The 16,773-nt window shown below is 35.8% G+C and overlaps 1 protein-coding gene across 3 annotated transcripts in view; it reads left to right on the top strand.

Moving 5' to 3' along the window:
* The first annotated feature begins 6,332 nt into the window (after positions 1-6,332).
* LOC138715064 (zinc finger protein 436-like) overlaps positions 6,333-16,773 on the top strand; it is a 55,868-nt gene continuing 45,427 nt past the window's right edge. Inside the window, exons 1-4 of one of the 3 annotated variants that reach the window (XM_069847554.1) lie at positions 6,333-6,613; positions 7,950-8,082; positions 8,171-8,308; positions 11,153-11,226. The gene's annotated coding sequence lies outside the window, so the exon portion shown is untranslated. Of the gene's footprint in view, positions 6,751-7,949; positions 8,083-8,170; positions 8,309-11,152; positions 11,227-16,773 lie in introns of all 3 variants that reach the window. The other 2 variants (XM_069847546.1, XM_069847573.1) reach the window with 2 other exon arrangements.

Genomic DNA, 16,773 nt, shown 5'->3' on the forward strand with positions numbered 1-16,773 from the left:
GAACTACAGTACATCTGGGAGAGCAAGTATTTGGGTGACATGTCCTTCAAAATAGCTGCCAAATATGTTCAAAAAAATTAAGTGGCCGAATATTAATAGGAGTTGCTACATATCGTTATATTTCTTACAACACTGTAAGATTTATGGGTTTATTTCGAGTAGAGGATGGGGAAGAACTTGACTGTAACACCTACCCCATTTTATTTTAGCTCAAAAAACTATGGTTTATGTACCTTTTTGGCTCCAAACTTTTCAGTAACCGTAAGTCAGAACAGTTTAATTGCACCAGCTCATAAAAACGTTAAGGAATACAGGTACTATTAAAACATAATAGTTACATATAGTACGTTGTACACCTGATTGAGGTTCTGGTCGATATGTACAGTCTTAGAAAGAAATTTTGGTAAACAGATACTTCATAAGTCCCAGAAAGGAGGCAGTGCACATGATCTGAGAATGAGTGACTTGGTTCACAAGAGAATGACTAGTTGAGTACAGTGAAACCTCTCCTTACGGACACCCCCAAGATACGGACACTCCTCATATACGGACAGATTTTCATGTCCCAACTGAAATAATATAGAAATAATGATAAATTTAACTCTCGTTTACAGACACTCTCAGGCACAGACACGGTCAGCTGTTTCACAGTCTTAAAGCTTCCTTTACCTCCTGACTGCGGACAGAACTTTGATTTCAAGACCTAATGTGTTACAAAAATGAAAAATTTAGTACAGAAATTCTTTAACATGAAAGAAAAAAATAAGGGTCTCGTAGGCTACCACTAGCCCAGTCAGCGACCCCTTGTTACTGGAAGCAGGTGGATAAACAAAGTCATAACATTTAACCTGTCTGATGGGTCCAAGGTTTTTGCGATCATGAAATTGTATTCGACACATGACAGAGTTAGTAGGATTATTCTCTTCAATTCAACCACTTTTTCTGATTCGAGAGACATGGCACCTGAACGTAAAGATTAAGTTGGAAACTGTAAATTACAGTACTGCATAACTGTAGCCCTAGAATGAAATTGCATGGCACAGTACTATATTTTCCTTAGCTACTGTAGTTCAAAGTTGCAAAGAATTTACTGTAGTACAGTATACTGTATTTAGAATTAAACTACAGTAATACATTTCATTTAAAGCGTGAAGGGATACATAAAGCATATTATAAATTTACTGTTAAATTGGGGAGCCTCCCTCCCAATAAAGGACACCTCCCAGACGCGGACAGATTGTTACCTCCCTTTGATGTCCGTAAATGAGAGGTTTTACTGTACTAATAAAATTAGTTTTGTCTCGTTGTATGTCTGATCATGCGCACTGCCTCCTTTCTGGGACTTGTAAAGTATCTGTGCGACACAACTTTTTTCTAAGACTGTGTCAGAGAAAAAACAATTGTTCATGTGCATCTGAAATCTTTCCAGTGTAATTATTAGAGCTATGAAAAGGGAGCAGTTAAAGCTAGTGATGGTACTGAGTATAGCTGTGGCAGGTGGAATGGGGTGAATTTCCCCTACAACTTTACATAAGCAGCAGTACAGACTGTACACTGAAGAAAGCCATTATTCCAACTTTTGGCAGATGCTGGATAGAGCTGTGGTGGACAGATTGGTATGAGACCAGACTTGTAGTGATATCAGTGAATAGGAATTGAAAAGTCCACTGCAAGAATGATGGATGTCATTTGGAATACATTTTGCAGGAGAAGCAATTGAAAGTTTGAAATGCTTAGTGCTCAAAGCTTAACTGTGATTTTCCGATCATTACTGGACAATGACTATCAGTGTTAATGCCATATAACTCTCTATGTACATTCTATATGTCTTAAGCTATGCATTGACAGTGTTGGTTCATTTTCGACAAGAAAGTGACATCCATCATTCTTGCAGTGGGCTTTTCAATTATAATGTTCTTCACGCTTATACAGATTGGGAGGTGTTCAGTGACAGTAAATTCACAGAGCAAATTTGTAAGACCAAAGAAACGGATTGGTTTTTTTTTTTTTGCGATTTGCTTTTATTTAGTAGAAATCATCTTTGTTTCTAGAAGAAATTGCAACGTCACTGTTAATAAAATAGCATTTTTCATCAGACACATCCCTTCGCACCAATGTGGGCATTTATGTAGTCAATGCCAACATCACACCTTTTTCACGAGTGACTGCCCTTACATCCTGTGGTAGTCAGGCATTACGTTGAAGCATGCATCTGGTAGCAGCATTGCCAAATATCTATGACTTTAAGTAATTTATTAATACTTGAAGTACCTATTAAAATACTCTTAAACCATAAACACGAACGTTATGCAAAATCATCTATTGGAACTGAGAACTTCAATGTAAAGGCATTTATAAAATAAGTATTCCTAAATGTGTTGTAAACATGTCATGTGAAATGATTATTTCTGGGAAGTCTAAGTGCAAGAAAACATATTTCATTCATTCATTTATTTTATTCCATAGATCTTACATGAGCAATGAAGCTTTAAGATGTGGAACAAGTCAAAATTTTACAATATTACAATTAAAAGTTTTACAAATTTTTATAGTTTTACAATTTAGTAATTTTCTACAATTTTGTGCAATTTTTTACAATATTTTGACGAGATGTAGTGAGATGAGGTGAAGTCCAAGGATTCGCCAAAATATTACCTGGCATTTGCCTTTTGGTTGGGGAAAACCTCGGAAAAACCCAACCAGGTAATCAAATCAAAGGGGTTGATGCCAAGGACTTGCCATAGACCATCCGGCTTCAGTCCCACGGCTGTGGAAAACCTCGGAAGAAACCATTCAATGAGACCAAAGTGGGATCCAACCCAAGCCCGAATGCAGCTCCGGATCAGCAGCCCAGCGAGTCTGCCAACTGAGCTACATCGATGGCTCTACTAAAAATATATAATACATAGTCAATCAGATTATTAAATTTACAAACTCAAACGATCATTCATCAGTTGAGCTATATGTATAATACAGAACAAGTAGGTTAATTAAATTTAAGGCATAAACAATTCAACCAGTTGTGATATACAGAAATTGATAATACATATCATGCAAACTACTTCAAATTACAAACACAAACAATTTATCAATAGAGCTATATAGATTACTAATCAATTTAAAGCATATACAATTCATCGGCCAAAACTATACAAATATATACAATACAAAGTAGCATACTTTCATTAAGCTATACAAATTTGTGCAATTAATATCAAGTAGATTAATTCAATTTTTAATCATAAACAATTCATCAGTTGAGTTATACACACTACTATACAATTTACAGCATATTCATCAATTGAGCTATACAGACTACTATACAATTTACAGCATATACAATTCATCAATTGAGCTATACAGACTACCATTCAATTTACAGTAGGTCTATATACAATTCATCAGTAGAGCTACATAGACTAGTAATCATTTTAAAAGCATATACAATTCATCAGCCAAACTATACAAACATATACAATCTGGGCGAAAATGGCGAAAAAAAAAGGTTTTGAATTTGTTTCATTTATTGAATGAATGGTCCACACCTGTGGAGTAATGGTTAGCACGTCTGACTGCGAGACCAGGTTGCCTGGGCAAGAATCCCGATTGGGGCCAGTTACCTGGTTTTTTTCTTCTAGGGTTTTCCCTCAACCCAATATCAGCAAATGTTGGGTAACTATCAGTGCTGGACCCCATACTCATTTCCCCAGCATTGTCACCTTAATTTTATTGAGACGTAAATAACCTGAGATGTTGATACAGTGTTGTAAAATAACACTCAAAAAATTGAATTAATGAATTACAAGGTATGTTCACAGACTAACAGTACTTGGAGTCACTCTTTGAGCTGATGTAGATGTCTGCAGTGACATGTTTCGTTGTTATACAGCCAGAGAATCCACATAGCTCATGTGCGCCACTGCCCTTTTGCACTCTCTGCTGTCTCTTGTGCTCCACAGCAGTGGTCTTGGGATTGTTTCATTCGTCTGGGAATGCCCTTTTCTCCTGTTGTGTTCGCCTTCATTTTTACATTCTCTGAAAACCATTTTGAAGTTCACAAATTTTCACAACTACTTTTTGAAAGTTGAGTACTGGTATCCAATTAACTCTGATAATTTTTTTCGCATTTATTTAGTCACTCTCCTGGCTCTCGACCTATCATCACTTCAAATGTCTGGATCGATTGAAACCTTACGGAGTTATATGCATAAAATGGCCTCTGGAACACAATTTTGAAAGCATGTTTTGTCCTACCCTCTCGCTGGCTTTGAGTATCCGATTCGTTTCGTGCGGATGTTTACAGTTACGGGACTTTTTTTTTTCTTGACAATGCTATACTTTTATTTATTTAATCCACTCAACAATGTAATTACAGAGTAGATAAAATTAAAATAACAGTAGTAATACATATAATAATGGTATTTAAACTTAAACAGTTACAATCCAATACTACTCAACAAAAGATATCAAGCAAATATTACATGTAAATCTCGGTAAACAAAAACAAAAGGTCCACACCTGTGGAGTAACGGTCAGCGCGTCTGGCCGCGAAACCAGGTGGCCCGGGTTCGAATCCCGGTCGGGGCAAGTTACCTGGTTGAGGTTTCTTCCGGGGTTTTCCCTCAACCCAATAGGAGCAAATGCTGGGTAACTTTCGGTGCTGGACCCCAGACTCATTTCACCGGCATTATCACCTTCATTTCAGTCAGACGCTAAATAACCTAGATGTTGATACAGCGTCGTAAAATAACCCAATATAATAATAATAAAAAACAAAAGTATTTACAGTAAGAAAACTTAAATTATATTAAAGTAATAAAGCCAGTGATGAAATGCAAATAACTAGTCACAGATTAGTACCAGTAACAATAATACAATAACTGATGAGGGACTAGACCTATGTTAAGTCAGAACTAGGAGTGAGTTCGTAATGATAATTGATACGAAATAATTTAAGAAAGAAGATCAAAAATACAACATGCAAACCAGTTAAGACCTATTTATTAGCAAAATACTTATGGAGTGTTTTGAACGCTACCAGTATTTATTTCTCTCAAGAGTGTGGTTCTATCCTGAAAGATGTCAATATTGCTCAGTTTATTATAGAAGGAACAGATTCTAAGAAGTGAAGAGTACTTTTCGTTTGGCTGTGTTTACTTCTTTAAAATTTAAAAGCAATTCTAATCTAACATTTTTTTTTTAACATTGTTAATGAGCCAAATACAAAAACGTCAAAATTTATGGCGTTGGAAACAACAGGATGGTCAGCTGGTAATGTAGGCCTTATAATATATCTAGCCTTTGTTATTTAAATCTTTCAAATTTCTCCACTAAGATCCTGATATGACATGCAGCATGTGTCAGCACCATGATACACGAGACTTGCATAAGTCAGACACTGAGTCTCACTGCATGTCTTGAAGGAAGTCTCATGATGTGTAGCCTGCTTAAGACACGTCTGCGGAACTACTGAGGTATTGAGACAGATGTGGAATGAGGAAAAATAAATCTACGTTATGTAATCTCGAGCAACGGGTAGCAAATGAAGCAAGAGGAGCTGAGGTAGGAAAACTCGCGCTTGAATCGAGTTATCTTTTTGTGTCCGGCGTGTTATAATGTTAAATGTGATGTTTTATTTAACGACGCTCGCAACTGCAGAAGTTATATCAGCGTCGCCGGATGTGCCGGAATTTTGTCCCGCAGGAGTTCTTTTACATGCCAGTAAATCTACTGACATGAGCCTTTCGCATTTAAGCACACTTAAATGCCATCAACCTGGCCCGGGATCGAACCCGCAACCTTTGGCATAGAAGGCCAGCGCTATACCAACTCGCCAACTAGGTCGACTCAATCAAAGGATCGTTGATTAAACAGAAAATAGAGACCATACCTGCATTTCTTTTTGCAATTTAGCAGTAACAACTCAACAAAAAAAGACGGTAAAAATAAAGTCAGGAGCATGGCTTACTTGCTAGTAATTGCAAGTGTCCAACATGTGGGAAAACGATTAAATTAACGGAACGCAAAAAATAATAGTAATGGATACATTGGCTGTGGAAAGATAAGGACAGTGACAATGCGAATCTTGTGAGTCGTTCAATAAGGAATGGAATCTGGTTGTCATTTCAAACTACGATGTCCAAACCTATTTTATCGACGTAATAGGCCTACTGGTTTACGAAAGTTCCTCATCACATGATAGGTACTGAACAAAGCAAATAAGGCCTTGGTATCGAATGCGTATTACTGATGTGTGAGAGAAACTGTTAATTTTATCAGAGAGGAGTGAGCCCTGCGTAATTTTGAATCTCGCGCGGCTTTTCAGCTGTCATGTCGGGAGTGAAACAGGGGCGTGTGCAGTGAGAGCAAGAGCACCAGCTAGCAGGAGAGAGAGATACTACCGAAAGTGGTTGTAGCCTTTAGGGGAATTGGGCGCAGAATCATAATATTTTCAGTTTATACCGAAAATTCATATATGTTTTGGAAAAAGAGTAGATTTGTCTGTGTTTGTAGAATGTGCATTATCATGCTTACGTAAATACACATACATTTTTCAGTGCCAATTTATTTTGTGTGCACGAGGTTACAATTTTGGAGGAAGAGAGGAAACACGGTAACCGTGTTCTGAAGTTTATCACATTTTATTAGAACTTATAACCAAAATCACAAAAGTATATTTGAGTTCGCTCTACCATAAGTCATAATGTGTCAGAGTGTCTGTGATTGTTGGATGGAAGTTCCAAATCGAAGGTATTAGAAACGTATTATAATGTTCTGTCTTAATACTGTAGTGCACTGTCAATGTACAGATGTATTGTATTGTCTTGTCTTTTAGTAATAATTGAATTTACAGAACGTTCATTAGAGGCTTTGGGTCTGTTTACTTATGCATAGAGGCCACCGGCGTGATTCAGTCGGTTTAGGCGCGTGCCTGCAGGTCTGAAGTTGCGCTCCGGCACGGGTTCGATCCCCGCTTGGACTGATAACCTGGTTGGGTTTTTTCCGAGGTTTTCCCCAACCGTAAGGTAATCTGTGGCGAATCCTCGGCCTCATCTCGCCAAATACCATCTGGCTGTCACCAAATTTCATCGAAGCTAAATAACCTAGTAGTTTATGCTCGCGTCGTTAAATAACCAACTGAAAAAAAAGAAAAAAAAAACCTACGCATAGAAAGAAATCCAACTTAACAAATAATCCGATGGGATTTTTAAAGTCTTGAACAAACAACACTTTAGCACGAGTACGGCCATTGATGTAGTTACGTAATCAGAGTAATTAAAAATATTATTTTCACATTCGCTGATTGATAATTTGTCATTGGTTCCGAGGGTTGCGGGTTCAAACCCAGCGGAGGGCATGGCTTCGTTTGGAAGGGAAATAAAGCTGGCAATATAGTGTTTACGATTTACGGTACGTACTACCTACTGCCACTATCACCACCACTACTTCTAGGCTACTACTACTACTACTACTACTACTACTACTACTACTACTACTACTACTACTGCTGCTGCTGCTGCCGTCGCTGGCTAGCTCAGCAGTTTTCTGCTTGCATTCATTGGGCAGTTAAATAATCTACACTATATAGAACATTGTTCCTAAATTGATATTAGAGGAGAAAACTTCGCTCTGGCACCGGGGATCGAACACGGGCCTTTGGTTCTACGTACAAAGCGCTCTAACCATTGAGCTACGCCGAAGTTCAATCCACAGCACTGGATCGAATCCCTCTCCTCCAGTGTTTTTCCCTTTGTAGCCTGACTCCAATTTCGACAATTAAATAAAGAATATGTCTTCTATATACAGAATTCCTGGCAACCTTAATTAATTGCAGTCTTATCTCTATGTACGAGAAATGTCATACTTACTGAACTGTAAGGCTTGGCTACTAGTATATTGTCACAAAGAAAACTGTCCAGCAAGCTTAATTCATGTTGTATTTGTTGCAGCTGTTACTTGTAGATGGATAGATTTTGGGCATGGATGTGAATTGTCATGGATGAGATTAAGAAAGAAGACCCAGTGGACACTTTTACTCCACAGTTTGGTGATACAAATGGAGAAGACAAATTCCTCTGTAAGGTAAACATCTACTTTTTTTGCATTCATACGAAACCTTATGTATTTATATTTGGGAATATGGAACTTTTTTGTTTTATTTTATTCACAGGAAGAGAATTTGTTGAAAATAGAAGTTGATGACATCAAACTGGAACCTTCTGAGCCAACCTTTGACTTCGTATCAGATGTGAAATACGAAGAAAATGATGCCCTTGCTACATTTCCAGTAGTGAAGTCCGAAGTTGAGGTAAATTACATTTCTTTACAAGTGGTTTGCATTGTCTTTGGTTCTCGCACACTATTTAAAGTATTGCCAGCCATGTACCTCAATTGGTAATAAGTCAGGCTTGTAATCCAATGCTACACTTAGGCCGTGTCTCAAAGCTACATTTTCAGCTGAAGTGAACTAGATTGTTGACTCAATAGCCGGATGTGACGTCAGAAGTTATGATCCAAAGCTACATAGTGAATAGCAATCAAGTCCGTAGTAGCTAGTAAACGAAAATGCTTGCTTGATTGTGACTTGTTCACTAAACAAACATGGATACCTCATCAGCAATTGGGGTTATGAAATCTGAAAATGCTTTGGAAGTGAAATAATGTAAATATAATGTAGAATAACACGTTAACTTTGAACACTGACATTGTTAGTACCTTCTGTACAATGTGTTAAACATTATTGTAATATATTAAGCCCTTATATTTTCCACATAATTCGTAATGAAACTGCATTAGGACACTGCCTTCTTAATTTAGTACTGCACCGTGATGCCATGATTTTTAGAAAAATAGTCTATAAAGAAGGCCATGTTTCAAGCATACATGTTCAAAGCTCCCTGGTGTGTAGTTTACAAGTCACCTAGTTGCTACTCATTAGTGTGTAGTATGGACTTGAGCTTTGAGACACAGTCTAAGTGTGGTGCACTAACCTATGGTTGGGATAAATGTATTTTATACTATAAGGACTTTAAGCCAATCGTCTCATTTGACAAGCTGCGGTTGCACGAGATATACCACACAAAAATATATTAGTAAGACATTTTAATCAGTAAGCACATACTTTGGGCTATAACCTCTGATAAAATGTGCATAAAAATCTTGTATGATTACTTTTTCATCAAGTTTTTTTACAACACTGAGCAAGTCGTACAAAAAACTGGGCATTCATTCCAAGCGCAGAGAATCTAAGTAACTTAAATATGAAACCAAAATGTATTTAAACAAAATATTATATTAGAAAAGTAAGCTAAATAAAGCTAATGGATTCATACCCCATTTCCATTGAGTTAAAGGATGTTTTACTTCAATAATACACATTATACCTTAATTTCCCCATTCATGGGATAAATTGAGTATAGTTAAACTTAGGGTTATTATTATGATAAGAAGAGGTCAGCATATTTGAAAATGCAATAGAACATTCTACAACGTTACAGTGCAAACATATAAAAACTGACTGGAAAGTGTTATTATGATAACAGGTTATGGGTCTCTAAACTTAAAGAAGACCTTTTATACCCAAATTACCTCAACCCACTCTGTATGTGCGGGAACACTGTGATTACAGGCCAGCATACACTTGGGTTTCGCCATATACGGAAACTAGGAATGCCTATCATAATATTTTACAATTCATTTTGTTTTTAATGATCTTGTAAGCCAATTACTACTCTTACTTATATCGTTATTTTGAGATAATCAACCTTTATGGCTTAACAAAATGTACAGAAAACAAGTTACATATCACTGTGTTTTATTAAATAAAAAAATTAATAAAAAGTAAATATATAAAAAACAGTGATATGTAACTTGTTTTTTGTACATTTTTTTAAGCCATAAAGATTGATTATTTCAAAATAACGATATAAGTAAGACATATCATAATACGTTTCTGTATTTAAGAGAGTTCGAGTACATTTTTAATTATACCTTTAGCTTTTGCCATTATCATTAATATACATCAAATTATATAACCCAATTCATTTCTAAAGAATGAACTGGGAGTATTTGTGTTTTAGTATTCGAGGAATTACTTCTGTGGCCGGGAGGAATTATTTGTTTATATTTCTTCTAAAATAGGTAATGTTGCTCATTTAACAATTTGCTTGATTATTTCCAAAAATAGCCGCACTTAAACCCTTTCAAGACCAGAACCCAAACTGTGTAGAAGGGACTATGTAAACATAAGAACTTTTTCATGTCAAAATAAATGAGAAATGTAAATTATTAGGAATGCAAAAGGTCTTAAACATTTATAGGACTGTTTACCTGGTGCTTAAATTTTTAAAAGGAAAGGGCATCAGTATGTGATAAAATGGCTAAAATACAAGTTAGACCTTTTTAATAGGGAAGCATGGAAAGTAAACATGTGATGGTTTTTAAGGAATACAGTATTAAATAGTCTTGAGTCCTTTATTCTGTGTGTGCTCGATTCAAAAAGTACTTAGGACATTTGGTAACGCTCTATAAATCCAGTCAGGAGTCTTATTTTACTTTAGCCGTTTTACCAGATTGTAGACAATTGTTTCCGCTTTCAGAATATATAAAAATCTCATTTTCACAAAAAATTGACTTAAGACCTTTTTCCTCCTGGGCACAGACTTGTAAATTATCAATGAAAGAACTGTTAATAAATTATATCATTTTTCTCTCACCATCACTTTGACAGCTTTCCTTTCTGATCTCCTTCATCCTATACTAACCCATTATGAATTTCGATGCATTCTGGAAGTAGATGTTCCTATGCTGAATACATGTTAAGTTTATTATTCTCCACATAATTCTATAATTAACTATGTTGTTGGTCATTCTGCCAGCTGTGTTTTAATATGTAATCTTTTTCAAATTATTTTCCTCTTTTCGAAATATTGTGTTGTCAGTTCCATATATGTGATATTTCAAATCTTCACTTTTGTTGTTTTCTTGCACTGTTGTAAATGTAGAAACAGTAAACATTTCGAAATCACATTCTCTAGTACTGCTTGTCGAATGAAATAAAAACAAACTTAGTGTCTGGCAGTATGACACATTACAGAACTCTGCAATCTTGTCACACAACGTGAAAGTCTTCAGGGACATTTATGTTTTCCAGGAGGAATCGTGGGACGTGGATGAAGTAAAAGAGCTGCCAGACGAGACGAAATATGATGAATGGACTGGTGATAGGTAGGTAAGAATAAAGGTCTTTAAACTTACTTTTATTTCTTCTTTTTAAAACTAAAGAAAGTTGTGATGTGTTATTTCAGTTGTCTTTTTAGAAGAATACATTGGAATGATAAGTTTTGAACTATTGACGGGTGGATAATTGCAAGTGGTTCAGAATGTTATCTCAAATTTTTTTTTAATTAACTTATTTATTCAGTCTGGCCCAAATTGGGCTTGCCATTTCACACTGAATAACTGACAGTTTATCAATTCATATAAAAATTTGTGACTGAATAATTTACAAATTTTGATTTTAATAAATACAAATTATGGAATACGTCATAAATTTCTCGTCTCAAGTTTCGCCTAGCAATCTTGAATACCATACAAATGATTTCATAATATAGCAACTGAATGCTTTATAATACATGTTAAAATTTTTTTCTCTAAATCTTCTCTAATTTATAAGTTCACTTCCATTCAACAGAAAAGTTTAGAAATGGTACCATGGGGACCAAAAAAGAATCAGATCCTTTTGATAAAATTTGGATTATTCTTGTCTAAAAAGTATGATATTGTAAGTTCGTATGTCATTTTCTTCTTTGTCGACTTGCTGGTTGTCCACTTGATATTTCGAATCGAAAGTAGCATAATTTGAGCTTCAGCTCTTGGTCGATTAATTGGATAATGTCAATTCGATGACTGCTACCATTTTATCAGTAACACAGTGGATCTTCTCGTGAACCTCTAGCTGTTTTTCGAAGAGCACTGGACAGCATTGTTCATATGGTGTTGTGTCTTTTGATTCTCAGCAGTTTTCCCCCGAGGACAACTTAGTATTCTTTAATTTCCATATGCGTATTTTTTACTTTTTCGGCATGAATAATAACCTGGCTACTGGGTTGCATATCTGAGCGATGTTTATAATAATCAGCATCCACAGTCAAGAAAGTCACATTCCTTCCGCATGTCTTCTCCTGAGTAACCAATATCTTCTGTCATACATGAAATAGGAATTATATTGCATTTTTGGCTACAATATTTCGGATCTTACTGCACTGGAAAATTGTTCATTGTTTCTCAAAGATAAGAATGATACTCTAATATTAACTTTTAACTTACTAGCTCCATTTCACATACACGCCAAAAAAAGATAATGGTTTGATCTGCATTTATTTATTAGCGGAAAGAACTTTCTAGTGATTTAATCAATTATTTAGCATCTCAAGAATGTTGTTATATTTTCATTGTGTAAAGTGTTGTAGTACTCTTCAGCAGTGGCGTCACTAGAAGCTTGGAAGCTCCTGCAAAATTTTTAAGGTGCCCCCCCCCCTCCACCACCACTTTTGGGTTCTACAAAGTGACACCCTTAAGCTACATGTTTTATAATACCGGTACCTGAATCTATACTATGCTTATTAGAAATACGTAACTCTTAATACAATTGAAATACAAAATAAACATTTAGACTTTATTTCTAGTTAAATTTTATGAGTATATGTAAGCATTTTTCGTACCTTAAAACTCGTTCCTTCTTGATTTGACCTCGACAGAGTTGTCTATTACTTCTTCTAAATCTATTTTCCTAGCAACGGACTGCTCAGTGGGCAGAAGTGCTAAACCTTTCCAATTTTCCTGATCTGTGGTGCTTCTCAGATGACTTTTTATTATTATGAGTTTGGAAAATGAAAACTCCGCACTGGCACTTACCAGGAAAAGTGAGAAACAACATCAAAGCTGGACAGGCTTCTGGGAAACTGGATGAAAGGATGTGATTTTTCACTACTGATATATGAAGAGATGCTAGTTCACTTTATGTTGTCACTTTTGAGATCTCATTACTCAATACTAATCACATATAGAAATTTTTCGCGGTAATGCCGAGGAAATGTCTTTGCTATACGTGTCTCCAAACTCTTAGCACAATGCAGGAGATCAGTATTACTTAAATTTTGTATTATATTGTTAATTCAAGTCATAAATCTTAGTGTCAGTCTATTACTTATCAAAGCATTGCATACACAGAAATTAATGCCACGTATTTAATATATTTGTCCCGCGCTGTGGCGTCGCGGTCTAAGGCATCCTGCCTAGGACACACGTTACGGAATGCGCGCTGGTTCGAGTCCTCATGGGGGAAGAAATTTTCTCATGAAATTTCGGCCAGTGTATGGGACCGGTGCCCACCCAGCATCGTGATGCACTTGGGGAGCTACGATAGGCACCGAAATCCGGTTGCGAATACCAGCTATAACGGCTGGGGGGATCATTGTGCTAACCACACGATACCTCCATTCTGATTGGATGATCGTCCACCTCTGCTTCGGCATGTGGGCGTGAGGCCAGCAGCCGGCTGGTCGGTCTATGCCCTTCACGGGCTGTAGCGCCACGGATTATTATTGTTATTATTATTATTTAATATATTTAATGATTCCTACTGTAACAAACAAAAGAAATAGATAAAATTATGATGAAGAAGAAAATAATGACTACAAATAATAACGGGTGGACCCACTGCTCCTTGTAGGCCCTTGGACATTCGCCAGTTCAGTCACCCTGTAGTTTCGCCCCTACTTTTCAGATTTCAGAATATTAAACTATCAATTTACAGGTCTGTGCTGCAGCATTGCGAAGGGGTTGTCAGAAGCAATGAGACTAACCCATGTGAGGAGTCTCTAGATCATTGTGACATGGTGATGCAAACAGAAACAGAGTCGAAGCAAATGCATCAGGATTCTGGGTTAGGAGATAACCCTTCAACATCGAGAAAATTGAATTGTGAATTTTGCAACAAAGATTTCACTGCACCACATCTCCTGAAACAACACAAATGTAATCACTCGCTACAACAAACTTTCAAATGTGATATTTGTGCGAAAACTTTTGCAAAAATGGAATATCTTCGAACTCACGCATTGATTCACACAGACACAAAGAATTTCAAGTGCGACATTTGTCAGAAGTGTTTCAGACACAAGCATCATCTTTTAAACCATATATCATCTCATACGGGTGATAAGACGTTCAAGTGCGACTTTTGTGATAGATGTTTTAGGCGAAAAGAACATCTACAAACACATTCATTGATTCACACAGGAGATAAGCCTTTCAAATGTGATATTTGTGGGAAGGGTTTTGCACGGCTTGATTACTTTAAAAAACACACACCAACTCATACAGGTGAAAGGAATTTCAAATGCGACATTTGTGGAAAGCATTTTAGACAAAAGTCATATTTAACAAACCATACTTTAACTCACACTCCTTTCCAATGCAAATTATGTGGGCAGAGTTTTCAATATCTTTATCGCCTTGAAGAACATGCTTCTACCCATACTGATGCCAAGCGCATCACATAGATATTTTGTGTAGGCCTAAGATTTTTGTGTAATTACATAAGCTCTCTCAGCTTGCAGTATTTGTAGGTGAAACATTTGTATTAATATAATTATCATTGCTTTTTTTTAGTCCGAACATCAACTTCTTTCAAGGAAGAGACTGTTTATCTCTTCTCCAGTCAACCCATTTTTGTAACATAGAAGGGCAAGAAGGGTTTGTCACACTATATTATTTTAATACATCGACATAAGGAAAACACTGTACAGAATATTAAACTAGTTTAATAGTAATATATAATACAGAGCGTTCGCCTACGGGTGGGGCCAGGAAAGCGGCCTGCCTGTGGTGTTGCTTGCGGGAATCATCTATCCGTAAGCTTCCGCTTTCTATACTATACTCTGTAGAGTTTTAATTTTAAAAGTTTAGCAGCAGTAAAGACTGATGTTTTTTAAACACTACCTTCCTGTGAAACACGTCTTAGAGATGTATTAGGAGAGCGTGTAAATGATGCACTGATTTCATCAATTTTTTCTCCCGTCAATACTCTTCGTTTTCGCTTAGGAATTGTAGCATTTATCGACCCTGTTGTCCTTAATTTGTTAGCAAGACGTCTAACAGTTTCTCTACCCGGAATTGGAGCACCCGAATATTTCACTTCAAATTGCCTACGCACCTCTCTACATGACTCTGTTTTCACATATGCATCATACATAAAAACTCTCTGTTCAAGCGTGAATTCTGCGTTTTGCATTGTTAACAAATTTTACACACACGCTGAATATTTATGCAACTGTGTCAAGAAACTGCACTGTACGTGTTAAATACTGCAACATCTGGCTCAGAACTGATAACTTGTCGATGTTTATGTCCTTGATTGTCAAGCGTGTCTCAACAACTGCGCGCACAAAGCGGCGTATCAATACATGCCGCTTTCCTGGCCCCACCCGTAGGCGAACGCTCTGTAGTATAATCATATACAAGGTGTTTCAAAAGTGACGCATAATTATAATTAAAATTAAATGACGGGATTTTGGGCACAAAACTCAGTCACGTCAAATCTGTTGAATACATCGTTAAATGAAATAGTACACCTGGTCAGAGATACAAACTCATATTATTATTATTATTATTATTATTATTATTATTATTATTATTATTATTATTATTATTATTATTATTGTTATTATTATTATTATTATTGTTATTATTATTATTATTATTATTATTATCATTACTACTACTACTACTACTACTACTACTACTACTACTACTACTACTACTACCACCACCACCACCACCATCATCATCATCATCATCATCATCATCATCATCAGTTATGAAAGTTCTTGGCTGCTGAGTTTACATTATAATATCACTGCTCCCTATCCTGACAAACAATTTTCTGGTTGTTATAAATTTCTAAAATTTAAGGTGCTCATTCAAATATTCAAATACCTAAGCCTAGATCTTCCCAGTGGTTTATTCCCTAAAGGAATTTTTGTAAATACCCTTTTTACTCTATCTTCTAAAGCTCTTAGCAAATGTCCATTCCACCGCAGACGTCTAACTTTAATTCTGGCTCCAATATCAGCTTCATTCTATAAACCATAAATTTATTTATTGTGTAGTTTCCTCCATTACAAATGTCTGCATCTCGAACTGCTTCCAGTATTTTTTTCATAATTTTTCGACAAAAAATTGTCAATTTATTCTCATCTGTTTTTGTGTGTGTCCATATTTCAGATGCATAGACTATAACAAGCATAATTGAAGAATTGTATACATACAATTTTGCTTTTTTTTTTTTTTTTATTTTAATTAATTTATGTATCAGATAATGCATAATTTCACTTATTTGCTTTCTGTTTATGGACATTAATTTCTCATTTTACATTATTATCATAAGTAATTAATATTCCTAAATAGTTAAACTCATTAAGTCGTTTACTATACATATTATCTGCAAGTATAAATATCAATTAACTTAAGAAGTAACTGAATATCGTGAAACAATAGGACACTAAGAAGAAAGATATTTCATGTCAGTGTTTCCTGAGTGAAAAAAGGATATAATGATCAGTAAAATACGTTATTTTGTTGTTTTCTAATGCCAGGCATTTGACAGTAAAATCATCTGACCTCTTGCACTCCAATATTTTTCAAAGATATTGTCATGGTCAGCCACTGAAGCACAGATTTTGAGAGATCAGTAAAATATAAATAAAGAAA

The sequence above is a fragment of the Periplaneta americana genome, chromosome 2 (assembly GCF_040183065.1).
Source record: "Periplaneta americana isolate PAMFEO1 chromosome 2, P.americana_PAMFEO1_priV1, whole genome shotgun sequence".
Classification (NCBI taxonomy): Eukaryota; Metazoa; Arthropoda; class Insecta; order Blattodea; family Blattidae; genus Periplaneta; species Periplaneta americana.